Source organism: Procambarus clarkii, chromosome 21 (assembly GCF_040958095.1).
Source record: "Procambarus clarkii isolate CNS0578487 chromosome 21, FALCON_Pclarkii_2.0, whole genome shotgun sequence".
Taxonomy (NCBI): Eukaryota; Metazoa; Arthropoda; class Malacostraca; order Decapoda; family Cambaridae; genus Procambarus; species Procambarus clarkii.
The window spans coordinates 4,472,448-4,485,458 of record NC_091170.1 but is presented as its reverse complement, the minus strand read 5'-3'; positions in this window follow the sequence as shown (position 1 = coordinate 4,485,458).

Sequence of the window (13,011 nt, the reverse complement as noted above, 5' to 3'; positions counted from 1 at the left end):
TACGTCTCACCTTCATGGAGGTTACTTGTCACCTTCATGGAGGTTATGTGTCACCTTCATGGAGGTTACTTGTCACCTTCATGGAGGTTATGTGTCACCTTCATGGAGGTTACTTGTCACCTTCATGGAGGTTACGTGTCACCTTGATGGAGGTTACTTGTCACCTTCATGGAGGTTACGTGTCACCTTCATGGAGGTTACGTGTCACCTTCATGGAGGTTGTGTGTCACCTTCATGGAGGTTATGTGTCACCTTCATGGAGGTTATGTGTCACCTTCATGGAGGTTATGTGTCACCTTCATGGAGGTTATGTGTCACCTTCATGGAGGTTACGTGTCACCTACATGGAGGTTACGTGTCACCTTCATGGAGGTTACTTGTCACCTTCATGGAGGTTACGTCTCACCTTCATGGAGGTTACTTGTCACCTTCATGGAGGTTACGTCTCACCTTCATGGAGGTTATGTGTCACCTTCATGGAGGTTATGTGTCACCTTCATGGAGGTTATGTGTCACCTTCATGGAGGTTACGTGTCACCTTCATGGAGGTTACGTGTCACCTTCATGGAGGTTACGTGTCACCTTCATGGAGGTTACGTGTCACCTTCATGGAGGATACTTGTCACCTTCATGGAGGTTATGTGTCACCTTGATGGTTATGTGTCACCTTCATGGAGGTTATGTGTCACCTTCATGGAGGTTACTTGTCACCTTCATGGAGGTTACTTGTCACCTTCATGGAGGTTACGTGTCACCTTCATGGAGGTTACGTGTCACCTTCATGGAGGTTACTTGTCACCTTCATGGAGGTTACGTCTCACCTTCATGGAGGTTACTTGTCACCTTCATGGAGGTTATGTGTCACCTTCATGGAGGTTACTTGTCACCTTCATGGAGGTTACGTGTCACCTTCATGGAGGTTACTTGTCACCTTCATGGAGGTTACGTGTCACCTTCATGGAGGTTACTTGTCACCTTCATGGAGGTTACGTGTCACCTTCATGGTGGTTACTTGTCACCTTCATGGAGGTTACGTCTCACCTTCATGGAGGTTACTTGTCACCTTCATGGAGGTTACGTGTCACCTTCATGGTGGTTGCTTGTCACCTTCATGGAGGTTACTTGTCACCTTCATGGAGGTTTACGTGTCACCTTCATGGTGGTTACTTGTCACCTTCATGGAGGTTACGTCTCACCTTCATGGAGGTTACTAGTCACCTTCATGGAGGTTATGTGTCACCTTCATGGAGGTTACTTGTCACCTTCATGGAGGTTACGTCTCACCTTCATGGAGGTTATGTGTCACCTTCATGGTGGTTACTTGTCACCTTCATGGAGGTTACGTGTCACCTTGATGGAGGTTACTTGTCACCTTGATGGAGGTTACGTGTCACCTTGATGGAGGTTACGTGTCACCTTCATGGAGTTTACGTGTCACCTTCATGGAGGTTATGTGTCACCTTCATGGAGGTTATGTGTCACCTTCATGGAGGTTATGTGTCACCTTCATGGAGGTTACGTGTCACCTTCATGGAGGTTACGTGTCACCTTCATGGAGGTTACTTGTCACCTTCATGGAGGTTACGTCTCACCTTCATGGAGGTTACTTGTCACCTTCATGGAGGTTACGTCTCACCTTCATGGAGGTTATGTGTCACCTTCATGGAGGTTATGTGTCACCTTCATGGAGGTTACATGTCACCTTCATGGAAGTTACGTGTCACCTTCATGGAGGTTACGTGTCACTTTCATGGAGGTTACGTGTCACCTTCATGGAGGTTACTTGTCACCTTCATGGAGGTTATGTGTCACCTTGATGGAGGTTATGTGTCACCTTCATGGAGGTTATGTGTCACCTTCATGGAGGTTACTTGTCACCTTCATGGAGGTTACTTGTCACCTTCATGGAGGTTACGTGTCACCTTCATGGAGGTTACGTGTCACCTTCATGGAGGTTACTTGTCACCTTCATGGAGGTTATGTGTCACCTTCATGGAGGTTACTTGTCACCTTCATGCAGGTTACGTCTCACCTTCATGGAGGTTACTTGTCACCTTCATGGAGGTTACGTCTCACCTTCATGGAGGTTACTTGTCACCTTCATGGAGGTTATGTGTCACCTTCATGGAGGTTACTTGTCACCTTCATGGAGGTTATGTGTCACCTTCATGGAGGTTACTTGTCACCTTCATGGAGGTTACGTGTCACCTTGATGGATGTTACTTGTCACCTTCATGGAGGTTACGTGTCACCTTCATGGAGGTTACGTGTCACCTTCATGGAGGTTGTGTGTCACCTTCATGGAGGTTATGTGTCACCTTCATGGAGGTTATGTGTCACCTTCATGGAGGTTATGTGTCACCTTCATGGAGGTTACGTGTCACCTACATGGAGGTTACGTGTCACCTTCATGGAGGTTACTTGTCACCTTCATGGAGGTTACGTCTCACCTTCATGGAGGTTACTTGTCACCTTCATGGAGGTTACGTCTCACCTTCATGGAGGTTATGTGTCACTTTCATGGAGGTTATGTGTCACCTTCATGGAGGTTATGTGTCACCTTCATGGAGGTTACGTGTCACCTTCATGGAGGTTACGTGTCACCTTCATGGAGGTTACGTGTCACCTTCATGGAGGTTACGTGTCACCTTCATGGAGGTTACGTGTCACCTTCATGGAGGTTATGTGTCACCTTCATGGAGGTTATGTGTCACCTTCATGGAGGTTATGTGTCACCTTCATGGAGGTTACGTGTCACCTTCATGGAGGTTACGTGTCACCTTCATGGAGGTTACGTGTCAACTTCATGGAGGTTACGTGTCACCTTCATGGAGGTTACGTGTCACCTTCATGGAGGTTACTTGTCACCTTCATGGAGGTTATGTGTCACCTTGATGGTTATGTGTCACCTTCATGGAGGTTATGTGTCACCTTCATGGAGGTTACTTGTCACCTTCATGGAGGTTACTTGTCACCTTCATGGAGGTTACGTGTCACCTTCATGGAGGTTACGTGTCACCTTCATGGAGGTTACTTGTCACCTTCATGGAGGTTACTTGTCACCTTCATGGAGGTTACTTGTCACCTTCATGGAGGTTACTTGTCACCTTCATGGAGGTTATGTGTCACCTTGATGGAGGTTATGTGTCACCTTGATGGAGGTTACTTGTCACCTTCATGGAGGTTACGTGTCACCTTCATGGAGGTTACTTGTCACCTTCATGGAGGTTACGTGTCACCTTCATGGAGGTTACGTGTCACCTTCATGGAGGTTACTTGTCACCTTCATGGAGGTTACTTGTCACCTTCATGGAGGTTATGTGTCACCTTGATGGAGGATATGTGTCACCTTGATGGAGGTTACTTGTCACCTTCATGGAGGTTACGTGTCACCTTCATGGAGGTTACTTGTCACCTTCATGGAGGTTACGTGTCACCTTCATGGAGGTTACGTGTCACCTTCATGGAGGTTACTTGTCACCTTCATGGTGGTTGCTTGTCACCTTCATGGAGGTGACAGGTGTACAACATAAGAGGGCGACGTCTCCACCCAGCAAGACGCAACAGTACCTTGAGTGACCCATGTCACTCAAGGTACTGAGTGACCTCGTCCCCCCCCCCCCCCCACACACAAGTCTATATGGGTGGGGACGAGGACAGGTTGACTAGTCTAACAGTTACCAGGGAGGATTATATTAAACAAATAGTAAAATTCAAACCAAACAAATCCCCAGGGCCGGATGAAGTGTTTGCCAGGGTGCTTAAAGAATGCAAAGAGGACCTTTCCGAGCCACTGTCTACCATATTTAATAAATCATTAGAGTCAGGCAGAGTGCCAGAGTCATGGAAGGTAGCTAATGTGATACCAATTTTTAAGAAAGGAGATAGATCACTTGCGTCAAACTATCGGCCAATTAGCCTAACGTCTATTGTGGGAAAGTTACTTGAAGACGAATTTTATTTGCACTTATCGATTCATCTCGAAAAACATAAATTAATAAATGAGTCGCAACATGGTTTTACAAATGGCCGTTCATGTTTAACAAATTTGTTACCTTTTTATTCCAGCATAGTTGAGGCAGTTGATAGTGGTAAGGATTGTGATGTTGTGTACCTTGACTTTAGCAAAGCTTTTGATACAGTGCGATATGAAAGACTGATTAAAAAGATAGTCTCATGGTATTGGGGGTGCTATATTAAGCTGGATTAGGGCATGGCTATACCAAAGGAAACAGAGTTAGTATAAATGGGGTTAAGTTTAAGTGGGAAAATGTTGTAAGTGGAGTGCCTCAAGGCTCTGTCCTGGGACCTCTGTTGTTTATAATATATATAAATAATTTAGATTCAGGTTTGAGTAGCAACATTTGCAAATTTCCCGATGATACAAAAATCGGTAGGGAAATTAACACGGAAGAAGACTCACTATCACTTCAAGTTGATCTAAATAGAGTTTTGAAATGGTCAAAAGATTGGCAGATGCAGTTTAATGCTGATAAATGTAAAGTTCTGAGGCTAGGTAATGATGATAGTTACAGGATACGAGCTGGATGGTGTTGAGATTGCGAAAGGGATCTTGGAGTTATGATTAGTAAAAATTTAAAACTAAAAGATCAATGCATTTATGTTCGCAATAAGGCAAATAGGTCACTGGAATTTATTAATCGAAGCGGTAGTAATAAGACACCTGGTTCTTATTGTGGTGTTCACCTGGTTCTTAGGGTGGTGTTCTTCACCTGGTTCTTATGGTGGTGTTCTTCACCTGGTTCTTATGGTGTTCTTCACCTGGTTCTTAGGGTGGTGTTCTTTACCTGGTTCTTATGGTGGCGTTCTTCAGCTGGTTCTTATGGTGTTGTTCTTCAGCTGGTTCTTATGGTGGTGTTCTTCAGCTGGTTCTTATTGTGGTGTTCTTCACCTGGTTCTTATGGTGGTGTTCTTCAGCTGGTTCTTATGGTGTTGTTCTTCAGCTGGTTCTTATGGTGGTGTTCTTCACCTGGTTCTTATTGTGGTGTTCTTCACCTGGTTCTTATTGTGGTGTTCTTCACCTGGTTCTTAGTGTGGTGTTCTTCACCTGGTTCTTATTGTGGTGTTCTTCACCTGGTTCTTATTGTGGTGTTCTTCACCTGGTTCTTAGGGTGGTGTTCTTCACCTGGTTCTTAGGGTGGTGTTCTTCACCTGGTTCTTAGGGTGGTGTTCTTTACCTGGTTCTTATGGTGGTGTTCTTCAGCTGGTTCTTATGGTGTTGTTCTTCAGCTGGTTCTTATGGTGTTCTTCAGCTGGTTCTTATTGTGGTGTTCTTCACCTGGTTCTTATGGTGGTGTTCTTCAGCTGGTTCTTATGGTGTTGTTCTTCAGCTGGTTCTTATGGTGTTGTTCTTCAGCTGGTTCTTATTGTGGTGTTCTTCACCTGGTTCTTATTGTGGTGTTCTTCAGCTGGTTCTTAGGGTGGTGTTCTTCACCTGGTCCTTAGGGTGGTGTTCTTCACCTGGTTCTTATGGTGGTGTTCTTCACCTGGTTCTTATGGTGGTGTTCTTCACCTGGTTCTTATGGTGGTGTTCTTCACCTGGTTCTTTTGGTGGTGTTCTTCAGCTGGTTCTTAGGGTGGTGTTCTTCACCTGGTTCTTATGGTGGTGTTCTTCAGCTGGTTCTTATGGTGTTGTTCTTCACCTGGTTCTTATGGTGGTGTTCTTCACCTGGTTCTTATTGTGGTGTTCTTCACCTGGTTCTTAGGGTGGTGTTCTTCACCTGGTTCTTATGGTGGTGTTCTTCACCTGGTTCTTAGGGTGGTGTTCTTCACCTGGTTCTTATGGTGGTGTTCTTCACCTGGTTCTCAGTGGTGGTGTTCTTCACCTGGTTCTTATTGTGGTGTTCTTCACCTGGTTCTTATGGTGGTGTTCTTCAGCTGGTTCTCAATGGTGTTGTTCTTCAGCTATATCTTGCTCTGGTTAGGTTCTATGTTGATTGTCTGACATAACCACTAGTGTTTCTATGTCTGAGAAAACCACTAGTGAGACTGTTGCTTTCGTCAGATGAACCACTAGTGTGTGACTGTTACTTGCCTGAGGTGAACCACTAGTGTGTGACTGTTGCTTTCCTGAGGTGAACCACTAGTGTGTGACTGTTACTTGCCTGAGGTGAACCACTAGTGTGTGACTGTTGCTTACCTGAGGTGAACCACTAGTGTGTGACTGTTACTTGCCTGAGGTGAACCACTAGTGTGTGACTGTTGCTTACCTGAGGTGAACCACTAGTGTGTGACTGTTACTTGCTTGAGGTGAACCACTAGTGTGTGACTGTTGCTTACCTGAGGTGAACCACTAGTGTGTGACTGTTACTTGCCTGAGGTGAACCACTAGTGTGAATCTTATCATGTTGCTTAGCTGGGAGCTGTGTGTGTGTGTGTAGTGTCTGGGAGCTGTGTGTGTGTGTTTGTGTGGTGTCTGGGAACTGTGTGTGTGTGTGTGTGTGTGGTGTCTGGGAGCTCTGTGTGTTTGTGTGGTGTCTGGGAGCTGTGTGTGTGTGTGTGGTGTCTGGGAGCTGTGTGTGTGTGTGTGTGGTGTCTGGGAGCTGTGTGTGTGTGGTGTCTGGGAGCTCTGTGTGTTTGTGTGGTGTCTGGGAGCTGTGTGTGTGGTGTCTGGGAGCTGTGTGTGTGTGTGTGTGGTGTCTGGGAGCTGTGTGTGTGTGTGTGTGGTGTCTGGGAGCTGTGTGTGTGTGTGTGTGTGTGGTGTCTGGGAGCTGTGTGTGTGTGTGTGTGGTGTCTGGGAGCTGTGTGTGTGTGTGTGTGGTGTCTGGGAGCTGTGTGTGTGTGTGTGTGGTGTCTGGGAGCTGTGTGTGTGTGTGTGTGGTGTCTGGGAGCTGTGTGTGTGTGTGGTGTCTGGGAGCTGTGTGTGTGTGTGGTGTCTGGGAGCTCTGTGTGTACTCACCTAGTTGTGCTTGCGGGGGTTGAGCTCTGGCTCTTTGGTCCCGCCTCTCAACCGTCAATCAACAGGTGTACAGGTTCCTGAGCCTATTGGGCTCTATCATATCTACACTTGAAACTGTGTATGGAGTCAGCCTCCACCACATCACCCTCTAATGCATTCCATTTGTCCACCACTCTGACACTAAAAAAGTTCTTTCTAATATCTCTGTGGCTCATTGGGCACTCAGTTTCCACCTGTGTCCCGTTGTGCGTGTGCCCCTTGTGTTAAATAGCCTGTCTTTATCAACCCTGTCGATTCCCTTGAGAATCTTGAATGTAGTGATCATGTCCCCCCTAACTCTTCTGTCTTCCAACGAAGTGAGGTTCAATTCCCGTAGTCTCTCCTCGTAGCTCATACCTCTCAGCTCGGGTACTAGTCTGGTGGCAAACCTTTGAACCTTTTCCAGTTTAGTCTTATGCTTGATTAGATATGGACTCCATGCTGGAGCCGCATACTCCAGGATTGGTCTAACATATGTGGTATATAATGTTCTGAAAGATTCCTTACACAAGTTTCTAAAGGCCGTTCTTATGTTAGCCAACCTGGCATATGCTGCTGATGTTATCCTCTTGATATGAGCTTCAGGGGACAGGTCTGGCGTGATATCAACCCCCAGGTCTTTCTCTCTCTCTGACTCTTGAAGTATTTCATCTCCTAAGTGATACCTTGTATCTGGTCTCCTGCTTCCTACCCCTATCTTCATTACATTACATTTGCTTGGGTTAAACTCTAACATCCATTTGTTCGACCATTCCTGCAGCTTGTCCAGGTCTTCTTGAAGCCTCAAGCTGTCCTCCTCTGTCTTAATCCTTCTCATAATTTTGGCGTCGTCAGCAAACATTGAGAGGAATGAGTCTATACCCTCTGGGAGATCATTTACGTATATCAGAAACAGGATAGGTCCAAGCACAGAGCCCTGTGGGACTCCACTGGTGACTTCACGCCATTCTGAGGTCTCACCCCTCACTATAACTCTCTGCTTCCTATTGCTTAGGTACTCCCTTATCCACTGGAGCGCCCTACCAGTTACTCCTGCCTGTTTCTCCAGCTTATGCATCAACCTTTTATGGGGTACTGTGTCAAAGGCTTTCCGACAGTACAAAAAAATGCAGTCCGCCCATCCTTCTCTTTCTTGCTTAATCCTTGTCATCTGATCATAGAATTCTATCAAGCCTGTAATGCAAGACTTACCCTCCCTGAACCCAAGCTGATGGGTTGTCACGAAGTCTCTTCTCTCCAGATGTGTTACTAGGTTTTTTCTCACAATCTTCTCCATCACCTTGCATGGTATACAAGTTAAGGACACTGGCCTGTAGCTCAGTGCCTCTTGTCTGTCACCCTTTTTAAATATTGGTACTACATTAGCAGTCTTCCATACTTCTGGTAGGTCTCCAGTTTCCAGTGACCTACTATACACTATGGAGAGTGGCAAGCAAAGTGCTCCTGCACACTCTTTCAATACCCATGGTGAGATTCCATCCGGCCCAACAGCTTTTCTCACATCCAGCTCCAATAGGTGCTTCTTGACCTCATCTCTTGTAATTTCGAACCTTTCCAAGGTCTCCTGGTTTGCTGCTACCTCTCCTAGCGCCGTGACTTCTCCCTGTTCTATTGTAAAGACCTCCTGGAACCTTTTGTCGAGTTCTCCACACACCTCTTTGTCATTCTCTGTGTACCTGTCCTCGCCCACCCTAAGTTTCATCACCTGTTCCTTCACTGTTGTCTTCCTCCTGATGTGACTGTGTAGTAGCTTTGGTTCGGTCTTGGCTTTATTAGCTATATCATTTTCATACCTTTTATCAGCTGCTCTTCTCACACTGACATACTCGTTCCTGGTTCTCTGGTATCTCTCTCTACTTTCTGGTGTTCTGTTATTACGGAAGTTCCTCCATGCCCTTTTGTTCAGCTCCTTTGCTTTCATACATTCCCTATTAAACCACGGATTCTTCCTTTGCTTCTCTGTTTTTTCCTGTTGGGCTGGGACAAACCTGCTTACAGCCTCTTGACATTTTTGGGTGACATCGTCCATCATGTCTTGTACGGACTTGGTTCCGAGTTCTGTGTCCCAATGTATATCCCATAGGAATTTATTCATCTCCTCATAGTTTCCCTTTCGGTACGCCAGCCCTTTGTTTCCCAGTACTGTTTTGGGGTGATAATTCCTAGCTCAACCAGGTACTCAAAGCTCAATACACTATGATCACTCATTCCCAAGGGGGCTTCCAACTTAACTTCCCTTATATCCGACTCATTTAGGGTAAATATCAGATCAAGCAAGGCTGGTTCATCCCCTCCTTTCGTTCTTGTCGGTCCCTTGACGTGTTGACTTAGAAAGTTTCTTGTTGCCACATCCAGCAGCTTAGCTCTCCATGTGTCTGGGCCTCCATGTGGGTCTCTGTTCCCCCAATCTATCTTTCCATGGTTGAAGTCTTCCATGGTTAGTAGCCTGGATTCGTTCCTGCTAGCCACAAAAGCTGCTCTCTCTATTATATTGATGGTGGCCAAGTTGTTTCTATCATATTCCTGTCTGGGTCTTCTGACATTCGGTGGGGGGTTATATATGACTACTACTATAATTTTCTGTCCTCCAGTTGCTATGGTGCCTGATATGTAGTCACTGAAACCTTCACAGTTTTGAATTACCATCTCTTCGAAACTCCAACCTTCTCTTAGTAGCAAAGCTACACCACCTCCTCCTCTCCCTTCTCTCTCTTTCCTCACTACATAGTAGCCCTGTGGAAACACTGCGTTTGTTATGGTGTTTGTTAGCTTTGTTTCTGTGAGTGCTATTATGTCTGGGCTTTCTTCTAGTGCCCATTCTCCGAGTTCACTTGTTTTACTTGTAATTCCATCTATGTTAGTGTACATTGCCTTGAAGCTCACTTTCTTCAGTTCATTTTCTTATCCCTTGGCGAGCATTCTGCTGGTGTGGGAAGCTTTTCAGTGGGTGAAATGATCTGTGAGGTGGTTTGCAGGGTTTCAGGGGAATTTGGGATGAGGGGTGGGGGTTTCATGGAAGGGGGGACAGGTAGGGTGTGGGTTAAGGAGATAGGGGGACATGGAGGATACGGTGTGAGGGGGAGGAGGGATAGGGAGGGTATGGGATGAAGGGGGAGGGGGGACAGGGGGGAAAGGTGGGAGGGGGGACATGATGGGAATGGGGAAGGGATGACAGGGTAAGAATGGGGTGGGGGGGAGGGAGGGTTGGGTGGGGGCAGGTAGGGTGAGGGGAAGGGAGGGTTTCTATGCAGAGGGGGGTGGTGGGGTTGCCCTCCCCTCTGGTGTTGCTGGGATGCTGGTTTTGGGTTCGCCTCTTGTCTCTAGGACTGTTGTGTTGGTAGCTGTGATTTCCTGGTTTGCTTCTCCCTCCCTGCGCTTCCTGCTTGCCTCTGCTGCCCTGGCTCTCTCCTCCTTCGTCCTGTCCCTCTGCAGGAATACTTTCTTGTATCCCTCCACATGCTGCAGTCGACTCTTCCTTTCGAGAATATCCTCCTTCGTGGTTTCGTTTGTAAACACCACCTTTACAAGTCGGTTTATGTCCTTGTTGTACCAGCCCAACCTGAAAACCTTCTCAATGTTTTGTTCAGCCCCTTCCATCTGTAACCCCTTCAGTAGCCCCTGTACTGCCTCTCTATCCTTGCTATTCCATTCTTGCCTGTTGGATCCTTCCTGTTCTTTTATGCCTACAACTACCACTGATCTTTTTCTCTCCAGCAGCTGAGTGGTGCATCTTGCTGCTTCCTGTGAGGTGGCTGCTTGCATCGCTACCTCCCTCACTGTGTCCATTGCTTCTGAGCTCTTTTTCAGTATGTCTGCAAATGTTTCAGGTACAGAGGCATTTCCTTCCAATGTAACATTCCCACCTTCCTTTTGGATAATCTGATGCTCGGTCTCTTTATTTTTTTCTGTGAGGGATTTGATCTCCTCTCTTGCTGATGTCAGCTCACTTTGCAGGTTGTTAATTGTAATCCTCATTTCCTGCATCTCCTTCCTGAATTCCTCCAGAACTTGGGTTAACATGTCCCTCGTTTGATCAATTTGGCTGTTCCCTGTGTCCCTGTTGTGTGTGTGTGTGTGGTGTCTGGGAGCTGTGTGTGTTTGTGTAGTTTCTGAGAGCTGTGTGTGTGTGTGTGTGTGGTGTCTGGGAGCTGTGTGTGTGTGTGTGTGTGGTGTCTGGGAGCTGTGTGTGTGTGTATGTGGTGTCTGGGAGCTGTGTCTTTGTGTAGTGTCTGGGAGCTGTGTGTGTGTATGTGTGTGTGAGTGTATGTGTGTGTGTGTGGTGTCTGGGAGCTGTGTGTGTGTGTGTGTGTGTGGTGTCTGGGAGCTGTGTGTGTGTGTGTGTGTGTGTGTGTGTGTGTGTGTGTGTGTGTGTGTGTGTGTGTGTGTGTGTGTGCGTGTGTGTGTGTGTGGTGTCTGGGAGCTGTGTGTGTGTGTGTGTGTGTGTGTGTGTGTGTGTGTGTGTGTGTGTGTGTGTGTGTGTGTGTGTGTGTGTGTGTGCGTGTGGTGTCTGGGAGCTGTGTGTGTGTGTGTGTGTGGTGTCTGGGAGCTGTGTGTGTGTGTGTGTGTGGTGTCTGGGAGCTGTGTGTGTGGTGTCTGGGAGCTGTGTGCGTGTGTGTGTGTGGTGTCTGGGACCTGTACTCACCTAGTTGTCACCTAGTTGTGCTTGCGGGGGTTGAGCTCTGGCTCTTTGGTCCCGCCTCTCAACCGTCAATCAACAGGTGTACAGATTCCTGAGCCTACTGGGCTCTGTCATATCTACACTTGAAACTGTGTATGGAGTCAGCCTCCACCACATCACTGCCTAATGCATTCCACCTGTCAACTACTCTGACACTAAAAAAGTTCTTTCTAATATCTCTGTGGCTCATTTGGGCACTCAGTTTCCACCTGTGTCCCGTTGTGCGTGTGCCCCTTGTGTTAAATAGACAGTCTTTATCTACCCTATCAATCCCCTTCAGAATCTTGAATGTGGTGATCATGTCCCCCCTAACTCTTCTGTCTTCCAGCGAAGTGAGGTTTAATTCCCGTAGTCTCTCCTCGTAGCTCATACCTCTCAGCTCGGGTACTAGTCTGGTGGCAAACCTTTGAACCTTTTCCAGTTTAGTCTTATCCTTGACTAGATATGGACTCCATGCTGGGGCTGCATACTCCAGGATTGGCCTGACATATGTGATATACAAAGTTCTGAATGATTCTTTACACAAGTTTCTGAATGCCGTTCGTATGTTGGCCAGCCTGGCATATGCCGCTGATGTTATCCGCTTGATATGTGCTGCAGGAGACAGGTCTGGCGTGATATCAACCCCCAAGTCTTTTTCCTTCTCTGACTCCTGAAGAATTTCCTCTCCCAGATGATACCTTGTATCTGGCCTCCTGCTCCCTACACCTATCTTCATTACATTACATTTGGTTGGGTTAAACTCTAACAACCATTTGTTCGACCATTCCTTCAGCTTGTCTAGGTCTTCTTGAAGCCTCAAACAGTCCTCTTCTGTTTTAATCCTTCTCATAATTTTAGCATCGTCCGCAAACATTGAGAGAAATGAATCGATACCCTCCGGGAGATCATTTACATATATCAGAAACAAGATAGGACCGAGTACAGAGCCCTGTGGGACTCCACTGGTGACTTCACGCCAATCGGAGGTCTCACCCCTCACCGTAACTCTCTGCTTCCTATTGCTTAGATACTCCCTTATCCACTGGAGCACCTTACCAGCTACACCTGCCTGTCTCTCCAGCTTATGTACCAGCCTCTTATGCGGTACTGTGTCAAAGGCTTTCCGACAATCCAAGAAAATGCAGTCCGCCCAGCCCTCTCTTTCTTGCTTAATCTGTGTCACCTGTGTGTGTGTGTGTGTGTGTGTGTGTGGTGTCTGGGAGCTGTGTGTGTGTGTGTGTGTGGTGTCTGGGAGCTGTGTGTGTGTGTGGTGTCTTGGAGCTGTGTGTGTGTGTGGTGTCTTGGAGCTGTGTGTGTGTGTGGTGTATGGGAGCTGTGTGTGTGTGTGTGTGTGTGTGTGTGTGTGTGTGTGTGTGTGTGTGTGTGTGTGTGT